The following is a 24,111-nucleotide window of genomic DNA, read 5'->3' as shown; positions in this document are numbered from 1 at the left end:
TTTAATTTAGATTTCACCTTGAATTGTTAATATCTTCTTCCCTTTACTCATTTTCACTTAAACAAACGTAAATTGGCAATGCAAAGTCATTTCTTGACTTCTATATCTGTTCATTAATTTTAATCTATTTCACCTTTTTTTTTTTTTACTTTAAAATGAATTAATATGTTTCAAGGTTCTCTTTATCTAGCAATTATTTCCTTGACTCAGTTTCAACATAAGCACAGATAGCTGATGTTCTGGAGTCTGTTTTCTCATCAGCTATGGAAGAAGCTTCTCCACTTAACAGTCTCATTATTTCAAATCAAAGCAAAAAAGCTTCATTTTAATGCAAAATAATGTTTGATGGTGATTTGTTTCATAGGTTTGCTTTTTGCAGTAGTCTTCTTAGTTAAAAAAAAAAAAAAAGAAAAAACCAGAGAATCCAAATGTGTTAAAGTGTACAACCTGTGGATGAACCCTTTGTAAAAAGGTGGTGTTTAAAAGTAGAGGTATACTCATTAGATCCTCTACACAAAAAGAAAATTAAAGCAAAGGGTGAATCTATCCCTCAGAAAAGGGTGGCAATAATCTCTTAGATTAGTCAGAATTGAGCAGTTCAAAATAAGAAGCAAAAGCCAATAGCTCATCCCCTGCTTGTGTTTATTACCCATCAGCATGTTCAGTCTACTCAGAGAAGACTGAGTGAATTTATATTCAAATTCATCAGCCAGAATTGAAATATGAAACTACTAAGATACTACAATTACTTTCTAAAGAACTTACAGGACTTTTAACTTTTCTTATAAATTGAATGTAGAGAGATGGCAAAAAATAGATATAGCAGCAGGGGAGTTTAATTTTCTAGTACCCATGAGATCATAAGCTATTTTTAAGGTAATGTCTTACTGGGATTACTGGCAGTGGTAATTAACTAAAATTGACAAGGTACTCATTGTGACATATTATGACAGGGAAGAATTTGTATCACAGCTCTACTTTAGCACTTCAACATGTTAGAATAAATTAGCCTCATGGTCTCAAAAGGATGTTCAAGGGTATTCCTCTCTTTTAATGTTTTGTAACTCCATCAGCTTCTCTAATGTATTACTATGAGTATTTCTATACCATCTGTACCACTAGAGGAGACTCGCTATAAAATATTGTTTACATCTGCTAACCACACTGACTTGATGACTTTTATCTCAATGCACAGCGAGAGGAGCTTTTGCTAAAGCATGTAAGTCTTGCAGCATAATATCCTGGCTACCTTCAAATAACAGAAATCTTTGACACTTCAGAAGTACTTATTCTAAGTTTGGAGCTTTTGATTTATTATTTGTTTGGGAATTAATGAAGTTTCGATCTTTTTGCTTTTTATTATTGCTGCATTTTGATACATCTCTGAGAAAGGGAGAGAGAAAGAGTTTAGGATTGGTTTAAAGCTGACTCAATACTGTGCTTGCTTGAAGCTACTAATGACGCATCATAAGAAACACTAGGTGCCAGCCTAAACTTTACACTAATGCCTCTTAGATGAAAGGACTTTTTGGCATGAAAAACAGGGCAGCCAGGCAGCCTAAGAGTAATTACAAGATCATACTTCATTTCACTGTTTTTTAACCAGTTTCTAAAGAAGAAAGTGGTTTTCTGACTTTGATCATTATGTACTAGTGCAGGGGGAAGTGAAAAGTGGTTTTTCCTTCACCAGTAGTCGCAGTCCCTACTAACATAAACATGGTGGAAGCCTTCAAAAACAGATCCTATAAGCTATTGTTGTTCAAGAAATAGTTCAGTATCCTCAGCTTATTTGGAAGCTCTCCCACACAGGCTATAATCAAGTATTAAAGGAAATAAATGAGACAAAAAAAAATCTGATTTAAAACTTAAAACCCAGGGAGCACGGATACTTTTTTGCTCTGTGCCAGATTTTTTATAATTCAACAGCTTTTTATGAAAAGTACCACTTAAAAACCTGGACAGATATAAAAAATTATAATTTTTAATTAGAAAGATGTTGCAGTATGTAACATTCAAGAGTTTATTTTGGGTACATGAAATAATCTAGCCCAATTAAAAGAGAATTGCTTCTCTGTTAATGGCACTTTCTGTTTTCATTAAATGAATAGAGGGCAACCTCCTTTTGACACTCATTTGTCTTAATAATAAATCACAAACTCTACGTTCTCTGAATAAAAAGACTGCATTTGGCTAGCATCAGCAATACCTTTTCATCAAGACTCTACAGGGCTGCTAGTTCAATTCCTTCCAAAATGCTAGTAAAGCAGCTCTTCAACTGGAGGAACACTAGTAGAAATTCTAGGCAATAATGCTAAACCAATTTCCACAGCTCTAGCTCACAAAAGTTGGGTTTGAAACACAGACCTTGTTTTATAATCACATTCTTTGCCATATCATAAAAAATGCTCAAGTACGAAAAGTCTTCAGTTGTGTTTCAGATCCTGCGTAAGAATTTTACAGTTCTAGTGAATATTTTGGGATGACCTAATTGAAGCCTTCCAGTATCTGAAGGGAGCCTACAAAAAAGATGGAGAGATACTTTTTACAACTGTGTGTAGTGACAGGACATGGTGGAATGGCTTTAAACTGAGAGTAGGTTTAGATCAGACTTTAGGAAAAGATTTTTTACTGTGAGGATGGTGAGGCACTGGAACAGACTGTCCAGACAAGTTGTTGATGCCACAACCCTGGGAGTGTTCAAGGCTAGGTTGGATGGGACTTTGAGCAGCTTGGTTGTCCTGGGTTGCAGTGTATTCTACTACCATCCTGATGAGCTGTTGAAACCAGGAGGGGCAGTGTTTCCTTGCCTCCTCCCTCTGGACTATCTTCTGCTAATGAGCCCATCAATGCCTGGCCGCATGACTCATCATCCCATTGGGAGATGCTCCACCCAGAAGGAGGAACCAAGCATTTCATCCTGGATATAATCTGAGATTCTGAGCACCACAGCCACCCCTTCCACTGGATTCCCAGAGGACAGGAGCTACACAGCCACCACTGGACCTTCTGAGGAAGAGCAGACCTCTCTACAGGACCACCACTTCCACAGAACCACATCCACCACTTCAAGAGTGTCATACATGAGATCCTTAATTGTGCTTGGTCTTTGCATATTAAGTGCCTTAATTAATAAATTCTGAGTTAAATATTTCTAAATTGAATGTTAAAATTAACCCATCAGCCCAGGTACAAAAATCAAGTTCTATTATTAGTGTTTTCAATTGTTCAAAGTAGTTTATTTGCACCATTCCCAGTTAAAAATTCCCCAGTTAAAAATCCCTAACTTATGCTCCCTTTTCAAACTTTAAACCACCTGTACACCATAAGAGTTATCTTTCCTATGTTCATTGTCTACTTTTACAAGTGTTTTAAGATGCATTAGATGTATTTTAATATTTTTTTAAGGGTTTTTACTTTGCACTTTAGTCCAAGGACTAACTCCAAAACCCCAGTTTCTAACAGCCAGCAGCTATTTTTAGCCCCATAGCCCTTACCCTGCAGGCAAGCTCCATGGCAACCTGAATTTAATGGGGGCATGTTACCACCCTTATTTCAACTGATACCACCCCTCTGACAACGACGAGCTATTGGTAGACGGAGATGATCTGTCAAAGGGAAAGCACCAATCACTTTAAACCAAAGGGGTGGGCTGTAGGCGGGCTGCAGGCGGGCTGTGGGCGGACTGGGGCGGAGCAAAGGCACTATAAAATAATGAGGCAGCTCTCCAAGAGGGGGCAGTTTTCTGCAGGCTAGCTGTGGTGGTTATCAGTGCTGGGCATTAAAAGCCTTACTCCTATTAAGGAGCCTTTAATAATTTTTTTTTCCCCTGACTTTTGGACCAGCTAAAAGTCAGCCCAGCACTGCAAGTCCTTTTCTCTGTCTGAGGTCCAGTGCTGTCTCAGCCAGAAGATCTCAGATCTCTGCGCTCCTGGGGCATACCATCTATCGAGCCATAGGATCCCAAATTTTTATACTTCTCTAATTTCTGTAATTTTTCAATTTTTCTGTTTTCAATAAATTATTCTAATTTTTTATTTAACTAAGAGTTGTCTCTTTTCTCACAAGGAGGACTGCAGCCACCATCTTACTGGACTGCTACCACCATCCTGGCTAACAGGGTGTCAGGTTGTGTCCTGACTCTGTCAGTTTAAACCAGTGTTTTCTGCCTTCATGTTTTTTAAATTTCCCTATTAAATTGTTACTCTGACTTGATGCCTCCCACTGATTTGTTTTCAAACTACTACATTGATCTAGTTGAAGGTGTCTCTGCCCATAGCAGCAGGGGGGTTGGAACTAGATTGTCTTTAAGGTCTCTTCCAACCCAAGCCCATTCTATGATTCCATGTGGAAAGCTGTCATACAACAGCCTGAGCAGAACTGATGATGGGGTCTGTGAAAATACTCAGTCTTCATTAAGCAGTAATAAAAAATACTTAGTCTTCATTAAGTAGTAATAAAATTCGGAATTTCCAGATGCAAAGTCTTGTAACATTACACTTACAGCACTGAGAAAGGAATTTCCTGGACACATAACAGGAGGCTCAATTACACATGCTGCTTGCTTAGAATCTGTGGTGTAGTAACTCACAGACTTTGATCACACTGTTACTTTGGTTCACAAGAGCTACTGAAACCAGAATTTTTGAAGCAAGTTCTTTTTAAAAGTCTTTACTATTTCTTCCACCAGTGTTTTTCTCCTGATGTTCATTCAGTAACACAGGATAAACACGTCAGCCCACACATTACCTTCAGGAGATTCAGACTTAACAGGAAAAGTCTGAAGTAATGAACTATACCAAACCAACCCTTTTCTTTCTTCAGCTGTGTACTAATAAAACACCAGAAACAGGAGATAAGGTCTTGAAAAGGTCATCTCGTTAACTCAAAGGACTGGAATTCAAGAATTTTGAGTTCTTTTCCTAGCTCTGTCTTAGACCGTTAATAAACTTGGGATTTTTTTGCATCTGAAAACAATGATGATAATAACTACCTAGCAGCCTCAAAAAGTATTTGTGGTGCTTTATTCTTCAGTGCTGTGAAGAGCAATGAAGTGTTTGTCATCAGACAATGAAATACACAACATTATTCTTTCACATGGAGCAGACTGTAAGAACTATGACATCTGTCAGTATGACCACTTTTCCTTCCTGGTTCATGTCAAGCATTTAAGTCTGGGCTTCTATTTTTAACAATTTTTTGAAGTATCACCTAAGTTCTCTGCTTCTGTGAGCAGAAATTGAGAAGGCCCTACCTGCTATCCACAGCATTTTCTCTGTTTTACAGAAGTAACATAGGATTATTGACTACTAAAATCCTTTATCCTTGTCTGCTATTGTTTTTAAACTATGCAGATGACTTTTAACATACAACTGGCATATCTCTACACAAGGGAGTATTGTCTTGCTTGCAAGACAGAATTGTGACAACAAAGTACGTGAAGGTGTATAAATCGATCCACAGTTGAGAATGAAACTAGGGAGATATCATCTATGGAACTGACTGAATAACAGCTCAGAACTGGTTTATTGCCTGAAAACATAAGTTTCTAGTTATAAACATTTTTAGACTAAGTAATTGTTAAGGAAGTAATGTCTACAAATGCTTCAAGAACAAAATTTGGAACAACTGGATCCTGTATGTAAGGACTGTGAGCAGGGGGGAGAGGAAAGTCTGTGATTCATTGGTTTTTGTATGTTTATGGTTGACATGGGAAACTCTTTTCCATTCAGTGTAACTCCTCACAATGCTCTTAATATAAACATATCTATGACAGAAGTCGTATCTAGTCTTTACAAATAAGTTCCTTATGAATTTCAACTAGAAAGAACATAACTGATGCTTGATCACCAGTTTCTACTGAAATATTTGTCTTCCTGAAGGCTCTTGGATTCAATTTTTTTTTAAAAATTTACTAGAGCTAGCACAGTTCTACATGTTTAGTGAATAAACAGTTGCTTAACTAATATTAATACTAAAGCTCATTGTGAATTTTCCACAGGAAACCTGTTTTTCATACGTAAAGTCAAAATTAAACATTTAATTGTTGGTCTATCTGACTCATATATCTTATAATGCACCAAAAAGGAAAGGTCCTTTTGACATAAAAAAATATTAACTAGCATTTCCCAGGTCCTATAATGCATTATGGAAATTCTATGTCAGGCATCCATTTCAGCCAAGGCTCTCCAAATACCATTTCCCACGATGCAAAATGAACTTCTCTCTTTGACCTGGCTGGTGCTACATGATTGAAAAATTTGAATTCACCATAGAAGGAACTGGAAGGCAAAAAAGACCATTGAGGCAAAGGCAGTGTATAGTGGGTAAGAAACAGTCTTTTCTTCCCTTGTCAACTATTGGAACACTGAAATGTCATCATACACTAACTGACCAAAAAAAGCCCAAAACCACCAAACCAAAAATAACCCAACAACCAAACCCAAAAAACCCCCCAACCAACCAACCAACCAACGAAACCCAACAAAAACAACACAACAACAACAACAAAAACCTACCCGAAAACTGAGAGCTGACTCTCAAAGCAGTATCTAGCTGAACTTCTGTGGGGACAAAACAGATTTCAGCCTCCACCAATCTCCCTTTACCATACTTTGTGCATAGTGTTTTGACTCCTAGCAGCTTTCACCCTCAGCATTGCACCGTGCTGCAAATGCACCAACTTTGCTGTCACCTAAATGCATTTAGTGGCAGAGAAGTTTGTGTCAGAGTCCCTTTTTGCTGCATCCCATGAGTCATTGCCAATGTGCTCTAGACAAATTTCAGTTTCTCAGAATTCTAAGAAAAACGTTCCATCTTTTAGAAAAATATCCTATACAATTTTATTCTTACAGCCCATTTATATTTAAATGAATTTTCTGAAAATATTTGTCTACTTTAAAAAATAAAGAAAGAAAGTCTAGAGACATGTCAGTTCCACTAAACCTCCTTAATGTGTTCTTAAAATGTCTCCACTGGACACCTGTTGAAGTGGGATTTGGGTAGTACTGCTAGTTCTTGTCCAGTGAAACCTGGACCAGCTCAAGCAGAGTGCCATGTCCTGAAAACTTGTGGTGATACCTCCCCTGCCCCACTCAGGCCAAACTATGATCTGAGAAATGCTCATTAGGCTTCAGCCTTGACGAAAAGCACCTGGGCTCAGCTTTTCTTGAGCTTATTGGAAACACTGGTCCCAGGAACTAGTGCTGTCTCCTGGTTTTTAACAAACGGTGGAAATTTATTTTTCATGCCTGAAAAACAGCCCAAGGGGAATAATACTTTTTGAAGAAAGTTACCTACTAGGATTGCAGCCAGGATGAAAAAGTTATTATGACCAAAGCTCACTCTGTTTTAACCCTATAAACCATGGTCCAAAGTGAGAGCCTTGGAGCTCTGCTGGACTACAGAAGCTTCTTGCCTGTGAGTGGGGCCTCTCAGAGCCAGCGAACTCTCAGGTCTGCTGTACTCAGAGGATCACCAAACAGCAATGCTGGTGATACGCCCTGTCCTCCAGACTCACCCCTTCACCCACTGAGAAGATGCAAACGCATCTGACGCGAGTACTTCCCTGAACTGAATGGGAATTTTTTCAGAAGTGTATCTCTTAAACATCCTTGAGGTCTGCATGCATGCTAGAGTTAACATGCCATATCAAATGTGCTGTGAATGTTACTCTCCTGGATTCTTAGTATTTTAGATTTGTAAGTAAGTTAGGCCTGTGAGTTACTGTGGTGCTATAGTAAATTCTGTATGAATCCTTTGTTCAATTAACTTAAGCTATACATTAAGTGCTGTTAAGTTTAAGTGCTGTTAAACCTTTATGCCAAAAATTTCCTAGGCTCCATTTAGCAAGAGGGTCTACTCCACACCTTGTGAGTCAACAGCAAGTCCTTCTTTATTCCTTTTTTCTTTTGATCCTTATCCTTTCCTACCCTTTCTTTTCCTCCTCCCTCCCCCCCTCCCTCAGCCCGCAAGCCTTCTCACAGGTAATATTTGGATTGATTTTGGTCGTAGATTGAAGGGGTTTAGATTTTTCTTTGTTTTTTCTCTGTGTGCTTTAACCATCTAGTAAGTAGTAGGGTGAACCTTAGCAACGAACTTCGTAATGCTTTTGCTTTTACACTAACCCTGCTTTTGCCAATACCTTTGCCAGTGATTCTTTAAGCAACCCTAAAACACACATTCACGACACAAGTCTTTGGAATATCTTGGCTCTTCGAGGTAAGCGCTCTCAAAAGGATTGCTGCCCACTGAGTCCTGGTAAATTATTTTCCTGTGAAGGATGACTTAGTCCAGATCAACAGACTGGTAGATCTGTTTGCAGACCACAATGTCTAAAACATCCTCTGGAACCTGGGAATCATGTATCAGCCTTTTTTGCTTCTTTTCTTCTGTCATAAAGTTGGCTAGAGTTTTTCCTGCAAGAAAAAATGTAGAATAGGAGACAGCACACGTTTTGCATGTCTGGTGGTGTAAAAAGAAAATATTGCAGAACACTGCTGCCTGACCAGAGTTTCAAGGGACCAGAAACTTCTTTTTTCTTTATTTTCCCTTTCGGCAGCTCTGTTTCACAGAGGCCCAGACAGGGCACGAAAATAAAGGAGTACAGAAAGTTCAAATGAGAAACAGATGTTGGGAACAAGTGTTGAAACAATACTCAGTGCCCCAACAGCCATTTGCTTCAGTACCCTGAATACCCCAGGAACATAAAAAGAATATATTATAACAACACATATATCAGTACAGTGATGGAAACTAATGAACTAATTAATTTATGATTTACATAACTGAGATCTAATCTAAAAATACAGAGCTTGGTAATATGATTTTTTAAGTTATTAGACAAAAAATTATTCTGAAATTAAACATTACTGAAATGAGAGTTAGTTTCCAGCATAGGGTTAGTACCTGTAGAGTAAGTGTAATGCCATAATATAAATTCAGTTATGACCATGAAGACTTAACTGAAAGTTCTATTATATTTCAAAAGTTGCAATGTAGACTGACGTAAGTAAGGATATTCATATACCACTCCTGCATACAGATGTACACAAAAATGTCTCCAGTGAGGACCTCAGAGCACGTATGGGAAGACAGATTTTCTCTCTTCCTGCTCCATATGATATATCAGTTTGAGAAGAGAACATGCCTTATGGAATTGTTGCTCCTTCATCTTCTTCCCTTGCAAGAGGTGTATATAATAATATGTTGTACTGAGATGGTTGTGGGTGGTTGTTATGCTATCTAAGGTGTTTTCAAGGATATTTTGCCCAGTTGTACTTTCCTAAAGAGATTGCCACCTCAGTCTCATAACTGCTTGGGTGTTCCTTGTAAAGAAGTGAAAAGGAACAACTGAAGAAACATATTTCTTACCTTGGTTGAGCAGTATCCGACTATATATCTGACTGCTTCATATACGCATTCATGTATTTCTTGTATTGGCTGAGCTGTATTAAAGTCTGTATCTCACTACTTCAAATATTGTAATCTGGAGTTTTTCCACCTTTCATGCAGTACTGAAGAGGTCTTTGAGCAACACTACCCTCTAACTTCAGCTGCTGAAATTTGAAGTTGCAATTCTGCTTTCAGCTACTGCCACAAACCACACTGGCAACAACCATTAGTAATGACAGGTCCCCTACAGAGAGCTCCTGAAGTAACCACCCTGGTATCAAGCAGGAATGAATCAGTAGTCATATTATTGTTAGTACTATTCTGCTCCTCACATTTCCTGCTCTGTTGAGAATTAGAGATTATAGACATGAGCTGGTCTTCACATCTAAAACTGAGTAACAGAGGCTGTAGATGTAAGGATTGATTTTACATATTTCAGAAAACCATGAATTTCTAACTGCAATTTATTTTTTCTTATAAGAAGGTGAATAACAAAGTAACCTTTCAGCAAACCTTGGTGCACTCCTTAAATAAAAGGAAAGAATAGTATTTAAGGATGTATGTGCAAAACTGTTTTCTACTGACATACAAAGCTCCAAGGTATTCTGCAACAAAGGTGTTTTACAACTAAGTCCTTGTTGTTCATAAAAACTTTGAAATACATCCTTAAAGTCAAGATCATATCTAAGCATTACCTTGTAAGCATACATGCATTTTATACCTGTGCTATTATATTATCTATATAATACGTAAATAATATATATTCTAAATAAACCAGAGCCTAAATTATGGGAGAACTTGTAATACAAGATGTTAAGCTTGTAATACACTATAGAGAGTATTTCCTTCTAACCAAAGTAAAATCTCCTGGCCAGTTTCTCATAACTTCCAATAATACCAAGAATCTTGTGACTGAATTTAAATTTCAAAAAATTATTCATAGATTTTTAACTTACTTATCTGTTTTCTGGGTCTCAGATATTAACAGAGTTAAGAGAGAAAACTCCAGGGCAGCAAAATCAGCTAATGATAAACATGTGCTAAGAGTTTCCTAATCATGAAAAAGATCTCTCTATGTGAACACTGCTGCACCTTGCCCCTGCTGTCAAGACTGAAAACAATTTCCATTAAATGGTGTGAACTTCCAGAAAAAATAGTGTGAACTTTTAAGAAATCTGTCCCTTTTAGCAGTAAAAAGTCCTTTAACAACTCCAATAGTAGCCTTACTTTTCGTTCTTTTAAATAAAAGAACTTTGGTATCAACAGAACAAAAGATAGGACACACATGCTTATGAACACCTAAAAATTTCTTCAGTCACTGAACACGTTCTTCCCAATGGTGCTTCCAGATTATGACAGTAGAAGATAGGCTGTTTATTTATTAGTGGGTAAAATTTTTAAAAATAACTGAAATTACATGATCAGATCTGACTCTTGAGTGATGTCTGAAGGCATTGCTTGGTGACATTAAAAGCTGAACTTCTTTCATATCCACCTTAATTAGTAATTGCCTGACATAAAGGTACAAACATGACCTTTACATTTTCACTCTTTCTTAGAGAAAGAAAACACTTCCTGTTCCAATATATGTGGTGCATCCCACCGCCTGTTTTATGTGGCTAACTATATTCACAGGCTATTATGTGGAAGTACACACATCAGACAAATTACTTAAAACCTGCTCACCATAATTCAGCAAGCACTTGCATGGACTTGTATTCAGAAAATGGGTAGAATTTGGTCAGTATTACACTAAAATTTCTATAAACTATTTTCTCTCTCCTGACTTAAGCAGACTGAAAATCAATTTGATTAACATATACCTAAAACTATGCTACAAAATGCACCTGAACATCCACGTAAATGAATGTTAGTGGTTACTAGGGTTTTGAACCTCCTAGTTATAACAGCCAACAAACTGTACGATTTCCTCACTTACGTGCATCATCCTGAAGTTCACATAGGCTTTCTACAAGCCAGATAAACTAAAATTTTGCAAGACTTATGCTTTTTTTCATCTTTCAGACTATCAGAAGTACTGACTTCTTCTGCCAGTACAGTCATTCCTCAATTCACTGTAGGTGTTCAAAATGCACATAACACTTCTTCCCAGTGAACTGACAAGCCTAACAATGAAAGAGGTTTAGTTATAGAGGGTCTAAATGATCTGCTGTGGGGATGAACAAATTTTATTAAAGTATTTGTTTAAAAGTCCAGTAGTAGCCAACTCAGAGCTATTGAAAAACCCAAACCCCATTGGGTTAAACTTACTCATTTCAGAGAAGGAAAACAGAGGAATAGAAGCTGGAATTCAGAAATAAAGGGAGAAGAGATTGTATGATTTACTCAAAATCCAATGGTTGGGTCTATTTCTACTTTATCCTTTACCATAGACACCAGAACAGCTATTTCTATATGTAACACAGAGAATACCAAAACCTGAACTCTTGACCTTGCTATACTTGCAGCAAATCTGTTTAACTTCAGTATGTAAAGCAATTCATAGAAGACATTAGAAGTTCATGCACAAGATCTATGAGAACCAACCAAGAGAATCTTTAATTCCTAACGCATTGCCAAATTTAAAATTAAGTTGCTATACGAGAGTTGATGAAAATATTCAAATGACTGTCATATTAACGTGATTAACACTAATTAAGCACCTGATGAGATACCTTCTTGTGTATCAAGAACATATAGTCTTTCTCTAATATTCAGGATGCAGAAAGAAAGCTGCTGAAAATATCGAAATTTTTAGAAAATCAGAAAATGATAATTTTTCCCTTAGAAATTACAATATTACAAGCATAAAGTACCATACACAACCCAAATCACGGTTCTCAGGTAGAGCACCCATCTTATGAGTCAATAACAGAACAAGCCAAAGCATCACACATGGAAGAAATTTTGTAACACATCTGTTACAAAACCAATATAGCTAAACAAAGTCTGTAGAGCAACTTCTTTAAATAAGGAAGTCATAATTTATTGATTACTTTTCCACAAACTCTCAGACAATAATACAAAGAAAGGTGTAGCAAGATTTTTCTAGTCTAGATGTTCTTCCAAGTGTTGTTCTACACAATAGGAAAGCTGGTTTAAGCAGTAAGTGAAAAAATTGGTGTAATTAACCATTATCTTAAATTACAACCATCTAATATTGAACTCTTTTCCTTCAGGTTTCTAGTTTGACACCAGGGCACAAAAATAAATTATACACATAGTGCTTTTCAGGCTATGTGTGCAAGGTGAATGTCCTCATTCCTCTTGTTGTACTTGCACAGTTCAGGGATGTCCATGTATTACGTTAATGACTATATAAACATTCAAAAAGCAGTGTGGAAATTGGTTTCTGGTCTTTTTCACCAATTTTTCACTTTAATGGCATCATAAAAAAACCTCATCATCTCTGAAAGAAGTATCTCCTCATGGTAGTAGAAAAATCCCCATTGGTCAGATCATTACAACGAGACTAACCCTGTGCCCATCCCAAACCACTCAGCCCGACTCTAGAGTAATCTTTATTTTCCAGCTTTAATGAGATACTTGAATTTAACTTGTATAAAAAAGATATGACTAAGCAGATGAATTATTTACATGAGCTGAAGCCAAACTTTTTATGTGTGAAGCCTAAGCACAAAAGTGCTTTTGCACTGCAGATTTCCAATATGATTACAGCCTAGATTTTCTGGTTCCCAGTTGAGCTATGCTCAGCAAGGAGTTTGTATCAGTTTGGAACATCCAGCAGCCCTGCAATTGGCTTTCTTGACCTTCAAATAAATTAAAGCATCCTAATAGCCTGCTGCTACCAACTGCAGAGAACAATTCAGTGGGTAAGAACTATCCTGACCTTGCTTCTTTCCCAAGGAGCGCCCATGCCAGGGTGAGGAGTACAATCAGAAGCCATTAGCATTAATTAACCCCCAGAAGTTATGCAGAGAAGTCATATGGAGGCTGAGCTATCAACTTTCTATCTGCCTTCCAAAACTTGGCACTGCACAAATGTCATGCAGAGTCAGGTCTTTCACCTATCAACAAAATGAATGAGAAATCAGAAGGACTGACATAACCTTTCCCTTGGACACCAGTGGCTAAAATGTTGCTACTGCAGTAGATAGGCCATAAAGTTAAAGCATAAAACAAATTTATTTCCTTGCTTGATAGAAATTCGAGCAAGAATTTTGAGCAAACCAAGCCTGAGCAGTCTTAAAAGACCTTCTTAACATGTATTTTATGACAGTTTTCCTCTGTGAAATTTTCCCAGACGTGGGTATTCATCATTGGACATCAAGAAATTAAATGATGAGAATCATTTCACAGAAGTTCTAATTCATATATTCACTTGGAAATTGCACTTTACACATGCTTCATTCTGATTGGAACATCATGAATATATTTGTTATTTTCTAGACATGATGCTATGATTCGAAGAACTACAACCAGATATTGATCAAGATACTACTAAGGGTTGTAGAGATTTTGTACATTCAGTGGCAGAGAACTTGTTCTCTATGTACAGGCATTTCTTCCTAAAATAACTGCTAGTCATTCAGAGTGGTAATCACCCCACTGCCTCCCACTTCTGGATATTTACTTCTGGTGACTATTTTCAGAAGAACTCATATGCAAATTTACTTACTATATCAAGCCAGTCATCCCCATAGAAAACTAATAAAACCCAGAAATATTGTGACTGAAAGACTGCCTGACACTATTGTCAATGCTACTGAGAGTTTTCTGTTGCAACAGATGCAACAGAAAAGCCAGGTAATTCACTTAGCTCCTCTCCTACTCTATTTGCTTCAAAAGAAACAAAATCTGTGAAGAGCCATGTCTGCAGTAACTACACTGTGGAGAGGCTGCTGCAGTAGTCTTATGGAGGCCTTGTGAATTAATTCCTCTAAATTTTTCTCAGTAGTGCAAAAGAATTTTCTATTTATTCTCTCATGCAGTATCAAAGCAAAGACACAGATCCACAACACACATATGCACACACACACAAATACCAAAGCAGTGGAAAAAAAACTCCCCCTAATATTTTATTAGCAAGCTTAACAAATTTGCCAATGCTTAAAAAAATCAAGAAAAAAAGCAAAGAAGAAATTAGAATATTCTTCCTACAGTTATGATAAATTAAAATAAAGAGGTTAATAAAATTGCTGGAGTGCTCATTAGAAAATTTAATGAAATGCAAGAAAAATGAAAAAAATCCAAGCCAACAGATGTGATTACTTTCATATTCTGTTTCACAGTTTATGGCATCATAGAAAGGCTTTTATTTCAGAAATGGAAATTAGACCAAGTCAGAAACAAGACCGTATGTATGTAATTTAGGCAATTTGAAAAAGAGACAGGAAGAAAAAAATCGGGGAGTGTCAGCCATGCCACTTTACAAAATAGAGCTGCCATTGATTATCTTTTATTAGCACATGGGCATGGCTATGAAGATTTTGAAGGATTATGCTGTATGAACTTATCCGATCATTCTGTTTCCATTCACAAACAGCTACAAAACCTAAGGGACCTGGCTAACCAAATTACAACAGCTGACCCGTCTTGGCTAGACAGTTTGTTTGATGGTTGGAGCTTTGCACCTTGGCTAAGGGAACTCTGTAAAATAGGCTTGATTATTCTAGTAGTAATAATTATAGTTTTAGTAGCAGTACCTTGTATACTTCAGTGTGTGCAAAAAATGACGAGTAGGACTGTGTCTAATATCTTAGTTGTTCATCAGAACGGGAGAGATGTTGGGGAAGATGAAACAGGAAAGCCTTATAAATATGATTGCCTGACAAAAGATTTTGGGAATATGAAAACTATAAGCAACATCAAAATGAAGGCCACCTTTGAGATACCAAGTCTTAGTTACTGAACAACTGGAAAACAATGGTATGGCCGACTGAAGGTAATCCCCTCTTGATTGAACAATACCCTCTGCTTGCAGGCAGGTCCAAAGGTCAGAGCAGACCCTACTAGCTCAGCAGAAGGGGTCCAAAGAGTAGTTTTTAGAAGTTAAGATGTAACACTCTATGGTAATATAAGAACTCTTATAGGCTGTATGTAAATGCTATAGGATTTGTATCTTGTATTAGATTGGTTAGTGACAATTAGAATATTCAGTACAGAGATGATTTATTGTATTGTAACCAGGACTTCAGAATCCACTCTACTTACTCCCTGACCCGCTTACTCTCTTACTTACCTCCTCTTCGCTTACTCCACTCTTACCTACTTGCTCTTACTTTTACTCTCTTGCTCTCCTGGGCCTGCTCAGAGCTGAGTCTGGCAGCTCTAAGCAGTGCCCCTGTACCCACGCCCTTTGCAATAAACCGCATGTTCCAAGATCTGACTTCAGAGATCTCTCGTCTCCGTCCGTCCTGACCGTCCAACCCACCCCAAGCTCCTACAGGGAAGTCCCTGACAATCACCAGGTAGAATCTCTATTCAGAATAGTCTTCAGTGGACTGAAAAGCCAGGCCTAATCTGGAGTGTGTGAAGAAAACCATGGCAGGTGCTTAATATTTTTATGCAGTAACAACATCCTTGAGTCTTACATGTTCTAGTATATTCCTCACTTGCTACAGAAAAGGAAGGCCACCTTCATAAAAAACCACATCAGAAAAAAGGAAAAGACACCCAGAAGAAGGAGTGCATTCTCTTTTGTTCAAAAATCATTCAAGTCTGTTGACTAACATATTTTCATTACTCTAGCAGTGTTCCTCTGACCAAAATAAGATATACCATTGATGTGTTCCCTCAAGATATGACAAAGTTGCTCAAAAAAACACCAAAGAATTGAGATATAAATACTGATCAGTTAGGAACTGCATACGCTTCTTCCCATCACTTACCTGTTTCAATGTAGGACAATAAACACTAAAAACTTACTTATACACTGGGTTTTGATATTATTATCAGTTTGCACCCCACTGCCTCTTGTCCTATCAAGTAGGCACCGCTACACCCACCACACAGTTATATTCATTGGTAAGGTCCCCCTGAGCTTTCTCAAGGCTGAGCAGTCCCAGCTCTCTTGCCTGCTCCTTGATGATGCGGTCCTTGACTTGACTTGATCCAGGATGTTCATGTTTTTCTTGCACTGGGAAGCCTAGAAATGGACTAACAGCTGCAGATGTGTCTCACATGTGATAGAGAGGAGGGAACACTACCCTCAACCTACTGGCAGGCATTGCCTTTCCTAATGTAATCCAGGAGACCTCTGGCCTTCTTTGCTATGAGGGTGCATTGCTGGCTCATGGTCAACTAGTGCCCACCAGGACACCAAGGTGCTTTCCTGCAAAGTTGCTTTCCACCATGTCAGCCCCAAGTTTTTAGAATTCAGGAAATTATCTTGTGTTTAGTGGTTTCACAGCAAACATTCAACAACAGCTTTGACATTGGAAAGACACCAGATTTTCTCCATCATTCTGTGGCTTGAAAGCTCAGTATGTTTAATCTTTGCCAAAGGATCCCATGTTACATAAACTCTGGGTATATCACATAATGTACTCTTTTGCAAGGACATGGAGTGCTTTTAAATGAAACACTTGTTACTGGTTGTAGTGGTTCAACAACCTTGTAAATTAAAAAGACTTATTAAATTTTCATCTGTATTTTTCAACTCCACTTTTAAAAACCTTGAAACATGATTCTGCTAATGCTGCTGGAGCTACAGATTCATTAGTCAGAATTTTCACCACAGACTCTTACTCTCAAAGTTACATCATAAAATTGTGTTTAGGTATTAACATTAGATTTCTAAGACTAATTGTAAACTAGTTCTAAGCCAGGAGCACACACACACACACACACACACACACACACGAAAAAGAACCAAAAAACATTGTCCAACTTTAAAGTATAAAGTCTCCCAGGTTTTGTTCCTATAAATTGTGTAAAATAAAAATCAGCCTGTTTCATAAACCACATATTGAAGAGAAATTATCCAAAATTGTTTTAACCTTTTGCTCATTTTGATGAAAGAAATGATGCAGTTATGCTTGAAAACTTGATACTACAAAGAAATATCCATTAATTGGACTCACATGCTTGCAAGTAGAACTTTCTGCTCTCAAGCTGCTACAATCCATCTCTTATATTATATGTATCCTGAAATTGACCAGTAATGTACTTTCCTATTCAAAGATATAACAGATGGTCTGGTGAAGACATGTAAGGGCAGCTTATGAAATATATATGTGATATCAAATTCAATATGCACCTAATATTGCAACATTTACTCATGTTTTTAGATACCCAAACTTCTTAGAACTTCCATTTGTTCTGTGATTATGCTCATAACCTAAGTGACAGCAGCTGTTTCTTTAAAGTCAAAAGACCAGTGACAGAAAATTTGAGTGTTCCAAGAACTGTTGTGTACAACTAATTACTTTAAGAAAACTTACAGTGCATTCCAAACTTTTGTTTACATTTGCTGATTTTCATTGGGAAAAAAAGTGTTTTTTTTTTTCTAGAAAAAATTTAGTTTACTTTGAGACTATGATATGAAGAAACAATGCCTTTAAAAAAACTCAAGTTAAAATGCCACAATCCTTTGCACATTCTGGTAGAAGTAACTGTTAACTAGTAGACTGAAAAATTCAGAGAACTTACATTGTTAAAATTTGTTCTTGTATGTCTTTTATCTTTCTCATATATCAACATTATTAGTATCAACACTGAAACATGATTTTCATTAATCACCACATAACAGTATTGTCCAAGTATGCAATTTCCAAAGTAGTACTCTTTGTACTTTAATCATTTAATTTACCAAACTAAAGCTTTGCTTTAGAAGTCAGGAAGCTTCACAGATCACTTTCTGATCTGTGGAGTTTGATGAGTTCCTTTGACTGGACTCCTGAGGGAGGAATCCTACCTGAATTCTGCTCAGCTTTAGACTTAACTCCTAGATCAGTTCCAAAGGGGAAAGGAAACAGAGAGAAATCTTGATCAGTCAGGTGCCCACTGGAATACACTACAAGACTCCAATTCCTCGGCTGCTTTTGTACATGAACCTGATGAAAGATGACACTGACTCAAAGGCTTTTAATTACTGAAGGGAGCACTCAAGGATCACTTTGTTGCATCTGGAGTAAATCACATCTGTTTATGATTTCAGACTTAGGCAGACAGTAACTTCCAGTTTCTCTCTCCGTATTTCTGAGTTTTTGTTCACAACTGCAATTTGACATCAATGCCAAGATTCATCCTGCCTAACTAATTTTTAATTGAGGCATTTAGGTTAAGAATCTGATCACCCTAGACTTCTGTTACCCTCAGCAACAAGATCATAGATAAACTTAAGTGCTCTCTGGAATTATCCCTGTGTTGCCCTCTGAAGGGAATGGAAGTAACAAATAATCCTGATTTGACTCCTGCTTGATTAAACATCCTGTTTAAAAGCCTAACATAGGGTGTGACAAACTTTGCCTTCAGACTTTTCTACACATAAAATTTATGCTTACCAAATTGAAATTCTGGGACAAAATAATTTCTGAATTGTCAGAGTACAATTAAACGATGATGTTTTGTTTTATATTTTCACATAAGTAACTAAAACTATTCTACAGATGAGAAATTCTCTTCCATATTAGCCAAGAAGTTTCTCCTCTACTTGTCTGTTCACACCTCTCTATTCATAGTAAAGATTCCATGCTATTCCTGATCCCACTCACTTAAAATTTCATACTACAATTCATCCCTTTCTTTCCCACTCCTTTCTGCAGCTTTTTCTTTGCAATACAGACAGCAATCCGCTCCATTAATCCCATCAGTCACTCCAGTACTATCCCATAGACCCCTGTCCCATCTATTTCTAAGCTCCATCACCCACTTCCAAATTCCTCTTCAGGGACTGGGTATGCAGACTCATCCTGTGTAGCTCTAACTGTAGACACCACAGGTGTGCATTCCCTGTGCATTTTTTACTGAGAATTCCAACAACCTCTCTCTGTGAATGAGTCAGACCCACTTCATTCTCATCTTTCCCGGCACATCTGTTGTTTGAGAGCCATGCCAAAGAACCACCATCCATTTTTTGCTCATGGGATCTCTTCAGAGTGCTTCTGCAGTTTATTTTCAAGTGTTCCTCCTGCAAGGGATCAGAGAGAGCTTGCTCTTTTTTCTCCCCCTGAATCTTACCTTTGAGTAGTCTTTTCTGCGGTCATCTGTGGACTGAAACATAGAAGTGTTTTTTTCTACTCCAAACTCACCAACCAGGTCTTAACAATTTTTGGATATGGAATGTTTTGGGTTACCCACAACATTTTATTGGAAATTATATATAGTTTTAAAATTTATAATAATACTTAAGGAATCTAGCAGACTTTAGGACCCCATTTTTTACTTAACATTTTACCTGTGTGTAATAAGGGAAAATTTCGGCCTCACACAACAAGCAATTGAAATAGTCAGCTGAACTACTGGAACTGCTTCGTAAAAAAGGAAAATGTAGGATATAGGAATTATTCAGTGATGTGTTTATGATGGGTTGCAGAAGAAAACAATGTGCTTTACACATTTAATATCTCAGGCTGGAGTTCACCACAAAATCTTCTTTCCAAGCTCTGTTTTCATATACATTAAAATAATAATTAAATTTAAAATTTTTAAAAAAATTTAAATTCCCAATGTGTTGCTGAATGTTGAATGAATTTTAAGTACGAAGGAATCTCAATGTTAATTCTGCTTTCTTAATAACAGGGATATGATCACTTATGATGTAAATATAGTGAGTTTCACCAAAGCATGTGTTCTAATGAGTACATAAGGACAGTAACACAGGTATGTGTGTATGAAGACTCAAAAGTGAAGAAAGCAATACGGAAAATAATTGCAATAATAAGAGCAAACTTTTCTATTCTGTCTTAATAGTCGAAAGTCTTCATAGAACATGTTTATAGACCATGAAAGAATTTTTTACTATATATTTTTTCAATACTTTTCCTATGTAAATAAGAATTCATATCCTGTGGCAGAGGCGGACACCACCTTCCCTTTGTCTCCCTACACATAGTTGGCAGTGGGGGCTGCTGTCTTGGGAGGGGGCGGTACCCCCCCACCATTTTGGGTGTCTCCATGTTCCTGTGGGGTTCCTGAGATTTAGTGATTTTGTGTTAAGTGATTGTTTTTTGGGGTTTTTTTTTTGCCTGTTGCTGTTTTGCATGTTAGTAAACTGTTATTTTTTCAGTTATATCTACTAGGTTTTGTTCCTTATTAGTGGAAAGGGATTGGTTGAAACTAAGGGGAGGTAACTCATTTTAGACCATCCACAGCTTTAAATTGTCAAGACAAAAAGAAAGGGAGCAAGCCCAGAAGAGATGTCTTGGTATCAGTATAAAGAAACTCCTCTGGCAAAAGTCAAAGCACAAGCTGCAGGAAACTACAAGTTGCAGAAAACCTTCTGGTTTTGTGGTCCTCAGTGTCTAGCTAACATTACTGGCACTTCTTTCTGTAAAGCTTCTTAAAGTTTAAATTTGATTCACAAAACATGAAAGATTAATTGAAATTTCTACAATTTACTTCTTGTCATTTCCAATACAAAACAAACTTGGTACATATTTCATTACATCTGTACTGAGCATATGAACGCAAGAGTCAGTCTGCAATAATCACATATTTCAGTAAGTACTCCAAAAATACAACTTTTATGCATGGCCTCTGGGATCAAGGCCAGTTGTAGCTACAAGATGGTCTACACAGCTGCTACCACATCACATGAACCTGGAGCGTGCCAAGATAAAGGGAGAGAAATAGGACCCAGCCATAACCCCCTCTTTCTTTAAATAGTTTTCCATTTCAACTCCCCTGTATTGTTCTGCAACATCTTATGTCCTACAAATAGAATCATAGAATTGTAGAATATCCTGAGCTGGAAGGGACCCATCACTGAAGTCCAACTCTTGCCTTGCACAGGACACCCCAAGAATCACACCACATGCCTTAGAGCATTGTCCAAACCCTTCCTGAGCTCTGTCAGGCTTCCCTGGGGAGCCTGTTCAGTGCCCAAGCATCCTCTGGGTGAAGAACCTTGTCCTGATATCTGACCTAAACCTCCTCTGACACAACTTCAGGCCATTCCCTTGGGTCCTGTCACTGTCACCAGACAAAAGAGATCAGTGTCTGCCCCTGCACTTCTCCTCATGAGGAAGTTGTAACTGCAGTGAGGCCTCCCTTATCCTCTTCTTCAGGCTGAACAGACCCAGTGACCTCATATGGCTTTCCACCTCTAGGCCCTTCACCATCTTCGAGGCCCATAAATACGTGCTGCCCTGCAACATGAATACACACACAGCCGTTCTCAAAGGAGAGAAAATGGTTCAGAAAAATGCATTCCAACACTGAGAATAAGTGCCAAAATATTGGAGTTAAATACTGACATGACAGGAAGAAACATCAGAACAAAACACCAAAGTACGAATGTGTTACATGGGGCAATGCCTCAGAGCATCCTGACTGTGACAAGCTGACAAGAAAATCTTGACTCAGAACGAATTTAAGTCAAAATATAGTATGACAAAGGGCCAACAAAGAAGTTGTGAGGCATAAAGATTCTTAACTCTGGAAGGTCAGTGAGGTTTAAAAAGGGAGAAAGAAATAAACTCACTTATTTTCAGCAATGACTAAGTGAGAAGAAAACAAAATTGTTGGATGAAAAAGGGCCAGAAGTATGTCATCAGGGCCTAGAAGAAACTTTCAAAGCAAGTTAATTCAGTATTCAGACGAAATGGAAAGGCAAATTGAAGTTATTACCCAATAGGCTACACAGACAGGGAACAACTCTAATTGATGTGAGACCAGGCCGGCACTGGTTGGATTCACAGAACCGCAGCTGGCTCCCTGGTCCTGCTTTTGTCTTTCTCTTTGCTAAGATGCACAATGGAATTTAAGACTGGCATATCGAGGGATTAGTTTTGCATGAAATATCAAGACAAAAGGAAGAAGCACTTTATTTTCCTTGGAAGATCTTTCCTTCTGGAGTTTCTGCAATCCAGTTTTACACTCAGTGCAAACAAATCCGATCTAGATGTGAGATTATATCCAGTAATTCTTAAAAGTACATTGACGGCATTATGCGTATCACATCCAAGACTAATCTATACTCAGATATAGTCAAATTCAGCTCCTTCTCATGCAGAACACTATAGCTGCCTGACCTTGGTGGTACTACACAGAAAAGATCACTCCAAAGAAAAGATCACTCCATGACGGTTGGCTGAATTTCAGTAAACTGGATATAACTGTCCAAGTCAGAATTTTTATGAAGCAGCAGCTGTGGTAAACACCCCACATCTGCAGTGAGAGTCAAAGCACTCTCAGCAAATGCTTTAAATGAAAATCAGCTCCTGTTGGAACAAAATTCCTTTACTACAAGATGAAGGGATGAGCTCAAAGTATTTTCAGTTGGCTTTTTACTGATCCAAATGAAACCTAGACTGCTACTGAACATCCAGCACCGCTTTCAGAAACATCCTAAATGGAACTCAAAAGTAATACGTTGAAGGACTAGTCTGGCTTAACCTCACTTCCATGTAAGACTTGATAAAAAGTTCAGTCAAAGGTGATTTTGCTGGAGTTCACTCACAGGAGATGCCTGAGCACCAGTTAGAAATTAAACATTAAAATATAACAAGATCCAAATGCTAGATCCTGCAGATAAAATGCATTGCAGAGACAGCTGACAACAGTTGTATTTGTTTAAATATTTAGACTTCAAAGCAGAATCCTAGGCACAAGAGTGCCATCCAGGGGCCAGCTAATTGCTGGTAAATGTCCAAAGAATTTCCTGAAACTTTTTTTCCGTATAAACAAAACTGGGTTTGTTTAAAACAATTTCCCCAAATATTTTCAAATATGACCTCAGTTCTTTTTAATACTGCAACAGATAAACAGCAATATGAAATAAAAACTGATTCATTCTCTAGACATACTAAGATTTGCTTACATTTAAGCATGGATTTTCCAGAAGTTTTGTTTCAATAGAAGAATATTTGTAGCAATGTATATCAAGAAGTTCTTCTAGCCCAATAAACTGGCAATCACGAGGAAAGTTCTGATGAAACTTTGCCAAACTTTTCAGACTGAGACATCGCGAAAGCCAGAACACGTGCTCAGCCACATTTCACTACAGACATTTAAAATTAATGATGTATATAAAATGTCACACAACCAAAGCTTCAGGAGGTACAGTTTCTACACAACTCCAAATCTTCCTTCTGCTCAAATGAAAAACCCAACCTGGAAACTGTAAACCACTTTGGAAATGGAGGCTGTTTTGTCAGGGTGGGGACAGAGCAAAGCCCAGAGAAACGGCAGTGGTCACAATTTACTCCTGTAATGAGTTCCACTCAGCAGCAAAAAGGGGGGGCAAGAGAGGGGAAGCAAGAACCCCAAAATATTTCTAAGATTACAAACCAGTCGTGGGGGCAGAGGCCACTTCAGTTTAAGGATTTACAAGCGTACATCTCCCGAGGCTTTGGATTCAGCCAGCCAGCCAGCGATGCCATCCGCGCAGCAGCGCAGAGCAAACGCCGCGCTGCGAGGGCTCAGCTTTCACCTCATGCGAGGCGAGCTCTTTAGGAATGGTCCCAAACGCCTCGGGTAGGCCGGGCTCGGGATCCGCCTCCTGCCCACGCCGCTCATCACCCGCGAACACCAGAAAAAACAACCCAACCAAAGCCCTTCGACCCCGTTTCGAACGGGAGCTGCGGGCGGGGCGGG

The 24,111-nt window shown here is 38.0% G+C and overlaps 1 long non-coding RNA gene across 2 annotated transcripts; it reads right to left on the bottom strand.

The window, feature by feature from the left end:
• Window positions 1–5,004: 5,004 nt before the first annotated feature.
• LOC121657402 lies at window positions 5,005–24,075 on the bottom strand. Of its 2 annotated transcripts, XR_006013610.1 has the most exons (3): window positions 23,806–24,075; window positions 6,516–8,414; window positions 5,005–6,278 (listed from the first exon to the last, which is right to left on the bottom strand). It is a non-coding gene; the product is annotated as an uncharacterized LOC121657402 (long non-coding RNA). The 2 variants fall into 2 exon arrangements; XR_006013609.1 differs by having other exon boundaries at window positions 5,005–8,414.
• Window positions 24,076–24,111: the final 36 nt, after the last annotated feature.

Source organism: Corvus kubaryi, unplaced genomic scaffold (genome assembly GCF_017639235.1).
Source record: "Corvus kubaryi isolate FWS band 111438036 unplaced genomic scaffold, C.kubaryi_AGA036_p1.0 split1-37296, whole genome shotgun sequence".
NCBI lineage: Eukaryota > Metazoa > Chordata > Aves > Passeriformes > Corvidae > Corvus > Corvus kubaryi.
The sequence above is the reverse complement of the archived record's forward strand: the minus strand, read 5'-3'. Positions and strand labels throughout refer to the sequence as shown.